Source organism: Puntigrus tetrazona, chromosome 17 (assembly GCF_018831695.1).
Source record: "Puntigrus tetrazona isolate hp1 chromosome 17, ASM1883169v1, whole genome shotgun sequence".
In the NCBI taxonomy this organism is placed as follows: domain Eukaryota; kingdom Metazoa; phylum Chordata; class Actinopteri; order Cypriniformes; family Cyprinidae; genus Puntigrus; species Puntigrus tetrazona.
In genome coordinates this window covers 5,721,193-5,733,769 of record NC_056715.1, presented here as the reverse complement: position 1 = coordinate 5,733,769, position 12,577 = coordinate 5,721,193, and positions in this window count along the sequence as shown.

The window sequence follows — 12,577 nt, the reverse complement described above, 5'->3', positions numbered from 1 at the left end:
TATATATATCGATTAATCTGCATCACAGGATGTGCGTATATCAAACCACATTTAACATGGCACATCCAATCAAAATATAACTTTTATAATGCAAATCATGTTATTGAAAAATCAGTTTTTGGTCCGCTCATAATGTTAATAACAGCGATGCAGATTCTTTCACACCATGCCTGTAAGCGATGGACAGAGTTAATCAACATGTCACACACACACGGTGACCCCACAGGCTGAACCTGCTGTATTTGTTTGTCACCGTGACTTGTTATCGGGAATCAGCATTTCGAGGGACACTATACATACTTTACACAAATAGGTCTTTGCGCACACACTATCTCTTAGACGCACACACAGACGCACAATCTTCGCAGGCCCTGCACTCTGATGGTGAATAATGGCGTTCTTTTTTGAAAGCGGCACTTCCAGCCCTAGTCTTCTCCATCCAGCACCATCAGCACTTTAGAAGATTAAGTCCTACCTTCCCTTATCACACTTCGCTCCCTCCTGCAGGCTCGACACGGGGTCCTCGCAGGCCGGCCATGTCCCCCTCTGCCAGCCCTGCGTCGCCGTCTCGACAGGGCCTTAATTTTGGCCTCTCGCCGACTATCTTCTTGTTTCACATTTCTCTCCTCGGTGCTCCGAGCTCATCTCTTTCCGGTCGTGCGATTCATCACCCCAGGATCAGCAGCAAACGGCCTCTCCGTCATTGAGCGTTATCTGCCATCTCAATGTCAGCCTCTTCAGCCAAGAGCCAGAGTGTGAAACACTGCACTGGGAAGAACGAGAAAAAAAAGAGTCATACAAGTAGATCCTGAATAAAAGGCAAATGGATATTTATGGATGCTGGATGCTGACTGTTCAATAAAATGTTCCAGCCATATAGCTACAAACACAAAGTTTGTAACTATAAACACAGAAAAGCGGGAAAAGATCTTCCCGGGAATGGATAAATGGAACTTTTTAGCCTAATAATGTTTGATTGTGACCACAGAGGGTCTGATGCGTTCGTTAGAGGAAATGTACTGCCTTGTATTCGAGTACGCTTTAATCCCTTATCAATACAGTGCTTGCCCTTAATTATGCAGAGGTGACTGATAAATTAGTTTGGACAGAATTGTGATTATCAGTTCAATCTGCCTCTATCTGGAATTAAAATCGATGGCTCATCAGCACACTACATGCTACACTAGTCCAAAAGGTGGAATACACAATACAGTGCACAGCACTCACAGCAACAACTGTGTGATAGCTTTTTACACTCCAGTTCACACACTTTTTATGCCAAATAGATTTTCCTTGTTAATATTAATGTAATCGGTTAAATGGATGTCACTTTGTTTTAAAAAGTAGTGGGGAGCAATAAAATAATGATTTGTTGGTCTGGGGGTACGCTTTCTAGAACAAGAATGTGTCCGGCCGGTTGATGGTTATGTCACTTATGCTTCCAATTTTTATTTATTTATTGCTGATGTAAATGTCATCATCATCATCATCATCTATATATATATATATATATATATATATATATATATATATATATATATATATATATATATATATATATTTATTTATTTATTTATTTATTTTTTTTTTTTTTTTTTTTGGTTTTGCTAAATGTAAAGAGTACTCTTTTATTGTCTATTTATTTATTTATTTGAAGATTTACCATAGCAAATACGCCACAAAACCTAAAAATAAACATAAAAACGAATAAAAAGGTGGAAAATGCTGCAAAACAGTTTTCAGCAAAAGAAATGGTTTCATAAATTGGTGGGGAGTAAATTAATAGGAAAATAAATAAATTAAATTAAACAAGAAGGAAAGAAAAAGACAGACAGACAGATAGATAAGCATAAACAGTATAAACAGTAACAGCATGAACAATATTCATAAATATTAAAGTTTCCGGTTGGATTTACAAACCAGTTGGTAAGTGACTTGATTTCTGCATGTTCAAAATTCATGAATACTTTTTTCAACTTTTTCAGTCTTTAGAACAGAATTGAGCCGGACGCCTTCATTAATTACAGGATTTGTCTCATTAACTACCCACTACTGCCCTCCTCTGGTTGAATGCTTCATAATGGTGAAAATGACAGGCCACTGTGCTCTGTTGCACGAGAGACAAATAAGAAGTCGAAGAGAAATAATCATCTTTTAACTCAAATATGCACTCCCGCCTTGTATCATTTAGGCATTATAGAGCGATTTGCAAAAGCAACAAGCAATCAGTCCTGTACAGAGCCCTAACAACCCCACTGTATGATTGCTCCAGCCCGTCTAATGCCAGTTCTGTTCATAACTCCTGCTGGTGTGTGTGCTTAGCACCACTCACTTTAATTAACAACAGTCGAGGTAGCACAGTCACATTTAAAAGGTTGCCATTCCACCAATATGAAAGCACAATTAAATATTAATTGCCTACTGAATAATAGATGAAGAGTATCTGTGTACAGTTCAGGAGCCTAATTCCTGTTAAAGTACAAGTCTTTAATCAAGCAGTAATGAGCACTGCTATGTCAACAGGCGTTGTGCCCTATCAGCAAAGAATAGAGAGAATTACCATCGAAGGCTCATGCTGCCGAGAGCCTGTATCAATTTTAATGTAATTATGCTTTACTAATAACAATTCAACTCATTATAACAAGCGCTCGCAGAAATTGATTCTGTAAACAGCAGACACGCACAATTCTATTGTGATTATTCTCTAGAGGTTCGTTCCTGCTGTGTGGTACTTTGCGGCGACGACTATATTCAAGTTCAGAGACCAAGCAAACTGCTGGTCTCCAAGGCTTCGGTGTTTGCAGATTGCTGATTGCAGATTGACCTGTCGGCTATCGTTTCACCCAGTATTATAATAGTTTCACCCCCCCAAAAGAGAAAAGAAAGTAGCACTCCCATTAAAGCAGTCCCTGTGACTTGAGTGCGCTTTGCAGAGCGAGTCTCAGTCAGATAGAAGTTGATGTAACTTTTCATAAAAACTAGTAATGTAAAATAGCTTGTGGTATTTTCTTAATTAAGCAACATTGTCTCAACACAGAGTTATTGTATTAGGGATGCATTGTGTATTGGCAATACCCGACTGTGATACTGTAATACAAAATACTGTAAAAGCAATATTGTGAAATATTATTACCAATAACCATTTTATTTACCATTTCCAATTTACTTACTTTCCTATGGTGAAAAATCAGAATTTTCTGCATCATTACTGCAGTCTTCTGTGCCACATAATTCTTTAGAAATCATTCTAATATGCTGATTTGGTGCTTAAGAAAAATTTCTAATTATCAATTGTTCTGCTTAATATTTTTGTGGAAACTGTGATACATTTTTCAGGTTTTTTGAACGATAGTATATTTTATATATATATATATATATATATATATATATATATATATATATATATATATATATATATATATATATATATATACATACACCTATATATATCTATATATCTATATATATACACACACACATATATACATATATATATATAATTTTTATTGTTTTTTTAATTAATTGATTATCATTTCACTTATTTTTATATTTATAAAATCTTGAACAACCTTTTTACACACTATACATTATAATGTTGTAATGACCACACTTACTTGTAACAATTACGTTTCTAGATTTTTAGTTTTTATGTGTTTTATTTTTAATACATTAGGACATAGTAGTATAGATCTGTAATACAGGTTATCAGGCATAACATGTAAACCATTGCTGGCCTGTTGTTATACAATGTAGTGGATTCATACATCGTATGGCTTTAGACATTAGTTTCATATTTAATATTATATCTTTGTCTGCTTTCTGTCATTTGTGGGGCTCTACAATGTAACTTACCACACACTTTTGTTATACGGCCAAGACATTCTGCAAACCATCTTTTATGTTCCTCCGAAGAAATAAATGTAAATGAAAGTTAATGAAAACAGAAGTGCACATTTTTGGTGAACTCTTCCTTAATTCCTGGCATAAAATAAAAATGTAAAGTACTGAGAGCTTTTCGATGCGTGACACTCTGCAGCCCAGTCGGTCAGTCTCTGGTCTTCCTGTGAAAATCCATTAAGAAAGATCTTGTGTCCTGCCCCACTTCTTCTCCTTGAGCTAGAAGAGACAGAGAGGAAGAGAGACGAGGTGATGCCACATTCACCTTTGATCAACTATGATTTTTCACACTGCACCGGTGAACTGCACTTTTCACAGTCCGCTCGCGGAAAACAGGAGATGCTTTAGTGTCTGACCATATCTGCATCACAGCCACTTTCCCGCCACCCTGACCTAGAAACGGAGGACCTGGTGAGCCGGCTGACCGGTGAAGGGGGCGAGGGGCCCCGGCTGACATGAGCTGGCCGCTCAGGTGGACGTACCAAGGAGAGGAAGACGAGATGGCTTGTGGCACGCTGGCTTTCCAGCTGGCCAACTCGTCCCACTGTCGGGACGAATGTCTGTGGAAGAGGAATGCAGAGGTAGAGGGGAGAGAGTTCAGTGTAAAGGCAGACCTGATGACGAGAGGCCAGTGGAGCTGAAGTCACACCTCAGGGACTGGCGCTCCTCTGCAGGGTCAGAGTGTTCGACTACAGGGGGTCAGGGAAAGGTGAAGGAGAGTCTGATACTGCAGCTGTAGCCTACCAAGACTTTTGGCCATCAGCATAAAGCCTGGTCCACATAAAAATGTATTCTAGCCCCCAAATTGTCTAGTTAAACATTTAAAGTAACCCGTCGTAAACTGGTTGTAAAAGTGTAGGAGTGGTTCAATCAAAAATTAGATTTAAAACAAAAAAACGACTGTCCTGATTGGATGTGCTACAAATTCAAATGTGTTCAATAAAAATGTAACTAGTTATTCTTAACTTTTACCGTATTATTGTTTTTGTCTATTAAAATCGTTTCTGTAATTTAAATGAAATGTAAAAATAAGACGAAAACATCAAGTACTAAAGAGCTGAAGTACCAAAATGAAATAAGCTAAATATAAAAATAAAGGAAAGAAATGAAAAAAAGTCAGACAACAAAATTAGAAATTCAAAAAACTAAACAATATAACATAACAGTATACATACATACAGTTTTCATGGCTTTTAAAAAAATGAGAATTTTTACAAAAAAAGTAAAAAGTGGTTTATATTTGTAATGCAGCATTTCTTATGAAGTAAAAAAATGTGAAAACACATAAAAAGGATGGATGAACATTTATCTGACACCACATGACACTTCTCCCTGGAGTTAGGGGTCATATGACCTCAAGCAGTTATGGTGCTTATTTCTAAGTAGGTAGACATCTCAGTTGTCCGGAAAGCAGTAAAAGTACTATAAACGTCAAAAAAAATCAATGCCATGTACCTCAAAAAATATGTTATTTCTTCCTCTGAAGCACTGCTTGCAATAGCCTTGTATGATCTCTGAAACTGTAAATTGTTTGCATGCTAACAATTTAGATTAGCCCCTCAGGATTTCATCTCAGGCTGAATCTATCCTAGCTCTAACAGCAAAGATCCTAACATGACTAAAATGTATTTCATGACACTCATTCTAAGCCCATTTTGTCGTACGATACATTCTTCAGGGTCAAATATGTAAATAAAGTTATAAACACTGATGACAGGACTGTTTTACAAAGTGTGAATGGTGTAACACAACATCTCACCTCTCTGTCTGAACAGTTCCTACAGAGGCAGAGAGATTGGCATTGGTGACGCCGGTCTCTTGAGGTCTTCTTTCACCAGGTTGCATGTTGTTAGGTCTCAGAGGGCATGCTGGTCTAGTGGTTCTAGTGTCCACCTGAAAGAGAGCATGACTTTTAAAGTGTATATTCTCTCCAGAGGAAAAAAAAAACTGAGTTTGAAGACAAGTCAAGGTCCTCAAAGACACATACTAGTACCAAGACATCCATTTTCTCTTTCTCTTCTCATTATGTTTCTTCGTGCACTCACATATTGATCTCACAAAAGACAAAATTCGTTTTCCCCAGCAAAGAAATGTAATTCTTTTATTACAGAAATGTACCCAGCGAAAACAACACAACACGCTCTCTATCACTTTCGGTGCGACACGAACCACAATTCTATTATGGGAAAGCTGCACCAGATACAATGAAGTATTTTCAAGGGATCTTGAGGCAACAAAGTATATAAAATGCCATAAATAAATTATGGCAGACAATTTTAAGAGCATTAAAAGTTTGATCTCCTTCAGGGGAGGCCTCGGGGGACTTTTTGAAGCAGTAATTATTCATAAAAATGAAATGTCATATTAGTTTGTCCCGCTCTAATTTGATTTCACGTTGATGAATTTTTTCCGCTTCGACAGGATTCAGTGGGACAAATGTGGTGCTCTCCTCACATCATTTTCTCTAATAAAGACACATTTGTTTAAATATACAGACGAGGAATTCCGAACAATGACAGTAATTAAAACTCTGGAGCCAATCACTGATGTTCAAAGATTATGTCTGTTGTTGCATCTGATTAAAGTGATAGAAAAAAAACATGAACTACATTTTAATGGATTGATACGCTCCTAAAAAGGTGTTTCAGTGGTTCTTGGCTACAAAACATTTCATTGAATATGAAACAACTAGGTGAAAATGTTATGTTTCAGTTAATTTGACGCTTTGATATTTGATGTATTTGGCTCCACTCTCAGCTCATTCAGTTACTTACCTCAGTCAGAAACTAGCAGCCTTGCTAATGTTAGCTTGGATTTCATTCTTGTTATCCAGCTGAATTAATTTAATAAGGATGCTACAAACAAACAAAGAACCAAATAAATCTAACATTAAATATATATCAATTGCCATATCAACAAAAAAAATAAATAAAATTACAGCACTTGCTTAGAGTTACACTTTGTGCTTTGTTGCTTGGTTAGCGATATCATTTGCCTGCACTTACTTGTTTCTTGTATAAAACTTACACTGACTTTCAAATATTTGGATGCATATATTTGATGATGAATACAGTAAAATCATGAACATTGTGAAATACTACTACAATAAATACTAAAATAAATGTTTTCAATTTTCAATATTTTAAAAAGTAATTTAATTATGTGGTGGCAACAGTAGTAGAGTAACTGTTTAAGACCCCAAACAACTAAATAAATAAATAAATAAATAAATAAATAGTATAATAGTGTTTAAACAGTGTACTTCTATATAAGGTTTAAAAGGATACTTGGTTTTCTGGGAACATCACATAATAAATTCAGTGCTGATTTGTAATATTTCTTAACTTAGTTACCAGCAGTCAGGAACAAGAGGTGCCCACAAGGTATGTATGGATGAAATGAAGTTTGAATCATCACCTTCAGATCAGCATAAAGCACCGGAGGACGCTTGCACGGACAATTTATTTTAGCTTGTAATACTCCTTCTGTTTGCCTGTTTTGCAACCTCAAAGCTGACTTACTTCCTTTTAAATATTTGACATTGCTCGCGTGTCTGCATACAAGACCTGGTCTGGTTATTTGTCCATGGTGGATGACTTACACTGACTTACATTAGCACTATCCAAAGCAGATAATGAGGTGAACGTGGACCTGCACTGCAGTAAAAGGACACAAAGAGTACAACTGAGAGACTATAGTGAGCTGACATGTCCTTTGAGTCCCAGACACACCTTGTTAAGGGTATTAGGATCAACACCGTGATTGATCTACATGTCAGATCGGTAAGTGAAGGCACGGAGTCAGCTGTCCACAGCTCATTTTCCACCTGGAGGTCAATTAAGACACAGAGAGGTGAGGAAACCGCTAGGACAGTGCATAGACCCTAACATGGAGATCGTAACACGATGAATATACATACACAAACCTAGCCTGGTTTGATTGCTCAATGTCACTGCATGGGGGAAGGGTTCTGTCATCACAGACAAAGTGTCGTTTCTATGAAGGTATACAGAGAAACAAAAGGAGGGGGTGGTGGATGAAAAGATAGATGAATAAAGGGTAGAGCTTCATCTTTGACTGGGCTGAAGACTGTCTGTTGTCATTCAGTACTGCCTCATTTCCCTGTAACGCGCGGGGCTTTTCTTTTTCATTAGCCGAGCTCGGAGCACACGAGGAGTCAACCGTGTGGATATTCTGACACCCCTACAGCACTCTATTTACCACAGCTCTTCAGTGATGTATCAAGGGGAACGTCTTCCCGGCATTAAATATAGATGCAGTCGGATTAACATATCAGGAGAGAGCATGATTAATGTGAGATTACACTGGATAGCGCCGCTGCTTTTTCCATCACTGTTGGAGTAATGGACTTTGATTTGATTCAAATCATCCTTTGCCCATCAACATAAGCAGGCGCACTTAAGAGAAAGACGGGACATCGCTTGACTGCTTTGACCGCACGTACAAATAATATATGCAAGTTTGAGACTAAACTTACGTAAACTTCTCTTGCTTGCCATGGGTCTAGATTGACATTTGTTGCCCTTTAAAAACTCAAAAATATGCACCACTGTGTGTGCTACAATTGTTTTGTGGAAGTGCCATTACCTTTCCAAGCAATCTTCCTACGGTTTTGACCTGCAGGTGAAAAGACATAAACATTCTCATGAGCTTACATATAAGGATAGACTCAAGTCATATATAAACACCCAACTAGCAAACACCTTGAGCACTCTATCAGCAACAACACAGCATCACATCAAACATTGCTGAATCACGTTGACAACTTTTTCAGCAGTAATTGCCTGTGCAAATGTAAAAATCCAGTTGGTGAGTAACATTCTAGCAGCCAACTAGTATACTCCAGTACTCGCTTGAACACATTAAAAACAATATAGCAGAATCACAAGAATGTGAAAGTGGTACTTAAATTATCTTCAAAATATAAAAAATAGCGTACTAAACACACTTTAACAATATAACAGCACCCTGACCATTGCAGGATCATGTCAATAGATTTAAAATGGACAAGGCTTGTTATCTTCAAAAAATAAAAAAATAGATTTAGCACTACAGAATCATGTTGATTACTTTTTGTAAAGATAATGTAACTAGCATTTGACCGTACAAATGTAAAAATCCAGTATGTGAGCAAACTGTACCTTAGGAACCACTCAAAATGAACGACTCTCAACTATAGAATCACATCACCATTTTTTTGCAGACAAGTAATACATTCTTCAGATGAGTGAAAAACTAATGTATGAGTGCTTAACATCCTAACATCCATCTAGCATACTCAGTTACCACCAAAAACATTAACCACCACATGACAACATGCTAACCACTCAGAACATCTTAGCTACCGCTCATAACGCTCTAGCATCATAGCGGTGACTCACGTTTTATGCTGAACATGTAAATAGTGTGGTTTGTGATTAGGCCTACTGAACATTTTAGCAACCTCCTACTGTAGCATTCCTCCCAAAACAAATTAACAACCACATCGCAGCATGCTAACCAATCAAAACATCTTAACGTTTACTCTCGCAAAGTACCACTTTTTCCCATAAAAATGTGAGTAGCACCTGTCCCAGTGAATGTAAAAATCTAGTTTGTGAACTGAACGTCCTAGCAACCGCCCTGAACAGTCTAGAAACCACAATTTGCTCACTAGATGCTAAATCGGTCAGATCTTTATAGAGTCGAGCACCACTCATAGGCTACATCAAAAATGCAAAAACCTTTTTTTTTTTTTTTTTTTAAATTACGATTATAATAGAATAGTTTAAATAGATATTCTTTAAACACAGTAATGTTTTATATTAACACAGTTTACCACTGTTACTGTAGAGATCACAAAAGGTGCAAACTGAACATGACCCACGTTGTGGTATGAAAAAAAAAAAAGCGCCCAATAACCTGACCAGTCCATGACCACCTCATTTATTTTACTTGCTCTCTGCACCTTAAGAGATAGATCACAAGTCTACGTGTGCATATTGAATTTCACACCCTCGATAAATTGCCGGACCAGAGTATTGATATTTTCTGGCCTGGTCCCGTTTTGCCTCCTTTCTCCTTGAGAGAGACACCCGCAAAGGGTTAAACCCTCCCCCCTGTTCTGCCCCGTGCCACTGCGTCTCTCTCGCTCCCTCACTGTGTCTCCCTGCATCCATTTGCAAATGATCTCGCTTGTCTGCATATTGTCACTTGCAGCCTGCCCACACATTCATCAACTGTCGGCCGGCTCGCCGCGCACTCCCCGCGCCCTCTACACTTAATTGTTCCCACTCTGACCTGGGAGAATAGAGAATGATGTTTCCCTCATTCGTGCCGGTGCAGGGCGAGGAGAATTAACAACTCTGTGGGGATGGCCGAGCCGTGGTACGGTCGGTCAGGCTCTCCCCTCACCCCCTCTTTGCGTTTCTGGGGCACGGTCCTACAGTACCCTATTACCGGAGGCAGGCGAAGATTCACTAGCCGCAGGAAGAAACGAGACAGATAAGATAGGTGGAGACCTTCCATCGGCCGCAAGTTGCAGATAGTCAAGATATATCTGTATAGACAAATGAATAAAATAACCATCAAGATTTTAGGTCGTACTTTGTATATCTGTATAAGAGAAAATTTAACAGTAACCGTAGCTCACTAAAAAAAAGCTTTTCACTTTTGAACTCTATATAACAATTTAGAACTCAGAACTCATACTACTCTTAATGGCAAAACTTTTCTATCACACAGAATGCTCTGGAAGAGGGTTCTATAGATTAGTAGTAAATAGTAAATAAAATAAAATAAAGTTTAAATTCCTCAAAGAAGCGTCGTCACTCAGGATCTCTCACTTGTCTGTTGCCTGGCAGCTAGTTTCTCCGTAGCTTGCTGAGCGCGCTATTTTGAGCAAACGCAAATTAGTAAGAAAATCTAAAGGCATTTCTTATCGTACTCGGTGTTATTAACACATAATGTCATACGTAAACATTGCGACACGACCGACGCCTTCGAATTGAATCCGTTATCAGCCCGGCGGTGGAAAACTAAACTATACCTGGAACGGTTCTTCAAAAGAGAGCCGTTCTGCCCGATGGTGGAAAATCCATTTTTATGTGTAAAATAGTATACTATTCTGAATTCAGCTTTTTCTCCCACACTAAAGGCTATAACAAATGTTTAACAATTGTTCTTATTCTTATGTCACAGAGGAACAATGTAATTGGAATTATTTTCAGAAGTTTTTTTTTAATAATTAAAACATTAACAAATGTATTTAAAGTGGCAGATGACATGCTACAAACTATCGATCTCTTATACAGTATATGTTATCGTCTGTTGGAATGAACAAATATATATTTATCATTCTTAGTGGGCATGAACCTTAAGGAGCTGTTCACGCAATACGTGTTGTGGTGTCCATCTGTTTAATTGCTTTTACTTGTAAACATGCGCTAGATCAGCATTTCTCAGCCAAAGGACTTGGACCCCTATAGTGATGCTTGATGTAATGTCAGAGCAGCAGCATAAAATATGCCATAAAAGTATGCATATTTTGACATATGACATGTTTCCATAATTTATATAGCCAATATAACTAAAAAAAAACGGCATATTGAACAAATCGGCTACATTTAGTAGTGAATTAGTCATAAAGAGATTTTGTTCAGGGGTCCGGTGAGGATTGTTTGAAATATAGGGTACTCAAATAAATTCACTGCGCTAGATGGACCTATTTAAACTTTCTGTGTGTCTTACCATTTTTTTTGTAGCTTCCTGTATTACAAGGGGCATGTTTTTAATATGCTGTTACAAGTTAAAATACATCCACTTTTGGTTTTATCTTGTTGCGCAGCATGAACAACCCCCACATGAGAAGAAAAAAAAAAAAAACTTGTTTAATGCTTATTAAATCTCACTAAAGCTCTTTTTTTTTTATGAATGTGTGAATTAATGACCAGTCATTTGCATAGCCGAGTAGTAAATTAAAAGCAATTAAGTAGTTTTTAATTCATTTTAAATTTTAATTCTAATTATAGCAATTAAATCATTTTTAAATGATATTTGTTGGGCGCGCATTTCTCATTTCGGTACATTTCTGGATTTCCTTCACTCGCGGTGCATTTTTTTTTTTAAACATTTGCACACTTTACTAGATAATTTTATAACTATAGACCAAATCAAAGTTATTCACTGTCTAAGTGAATTAAAAAAAAAAAAGTCTTTTTCATTGAGGACAGTAAAATTGCATGTCATGTCATCCACCTATCCAAATATATAACCGTCGTGTCTAAAGGGGCCCCTGCTCTGTTCCCGGCGACGAGAGGTCAGTTCCCGTATTTGTGTCACAGACGAGCGCTCCAGGAACGCGGTAACGTCACACACAATGGATTTATGGCTTCTTATCAGCATGCCATTTGCATTTGCGAGGAGATCTGCAGAACAGGGGCCCATTTTCTCCGTCTGGATAGCAGAGCGGCCTCCACCGGTGCCCAGGGGCTCCTCAATGCATCACTCTCTCCCTCCTTCAGCTGCTAAACATTCCCACTGCATTAGCTAAGACAAGACATCAATTATACATGCCGCGGTTTCACTGTTGCAAAATACTATTTCCAGTTGGCTTAAATAGGATTAAAAATTAAATATTGCTTGCTGAAAAGGAATATAAAATCAGCTTGAACTTCTGCTA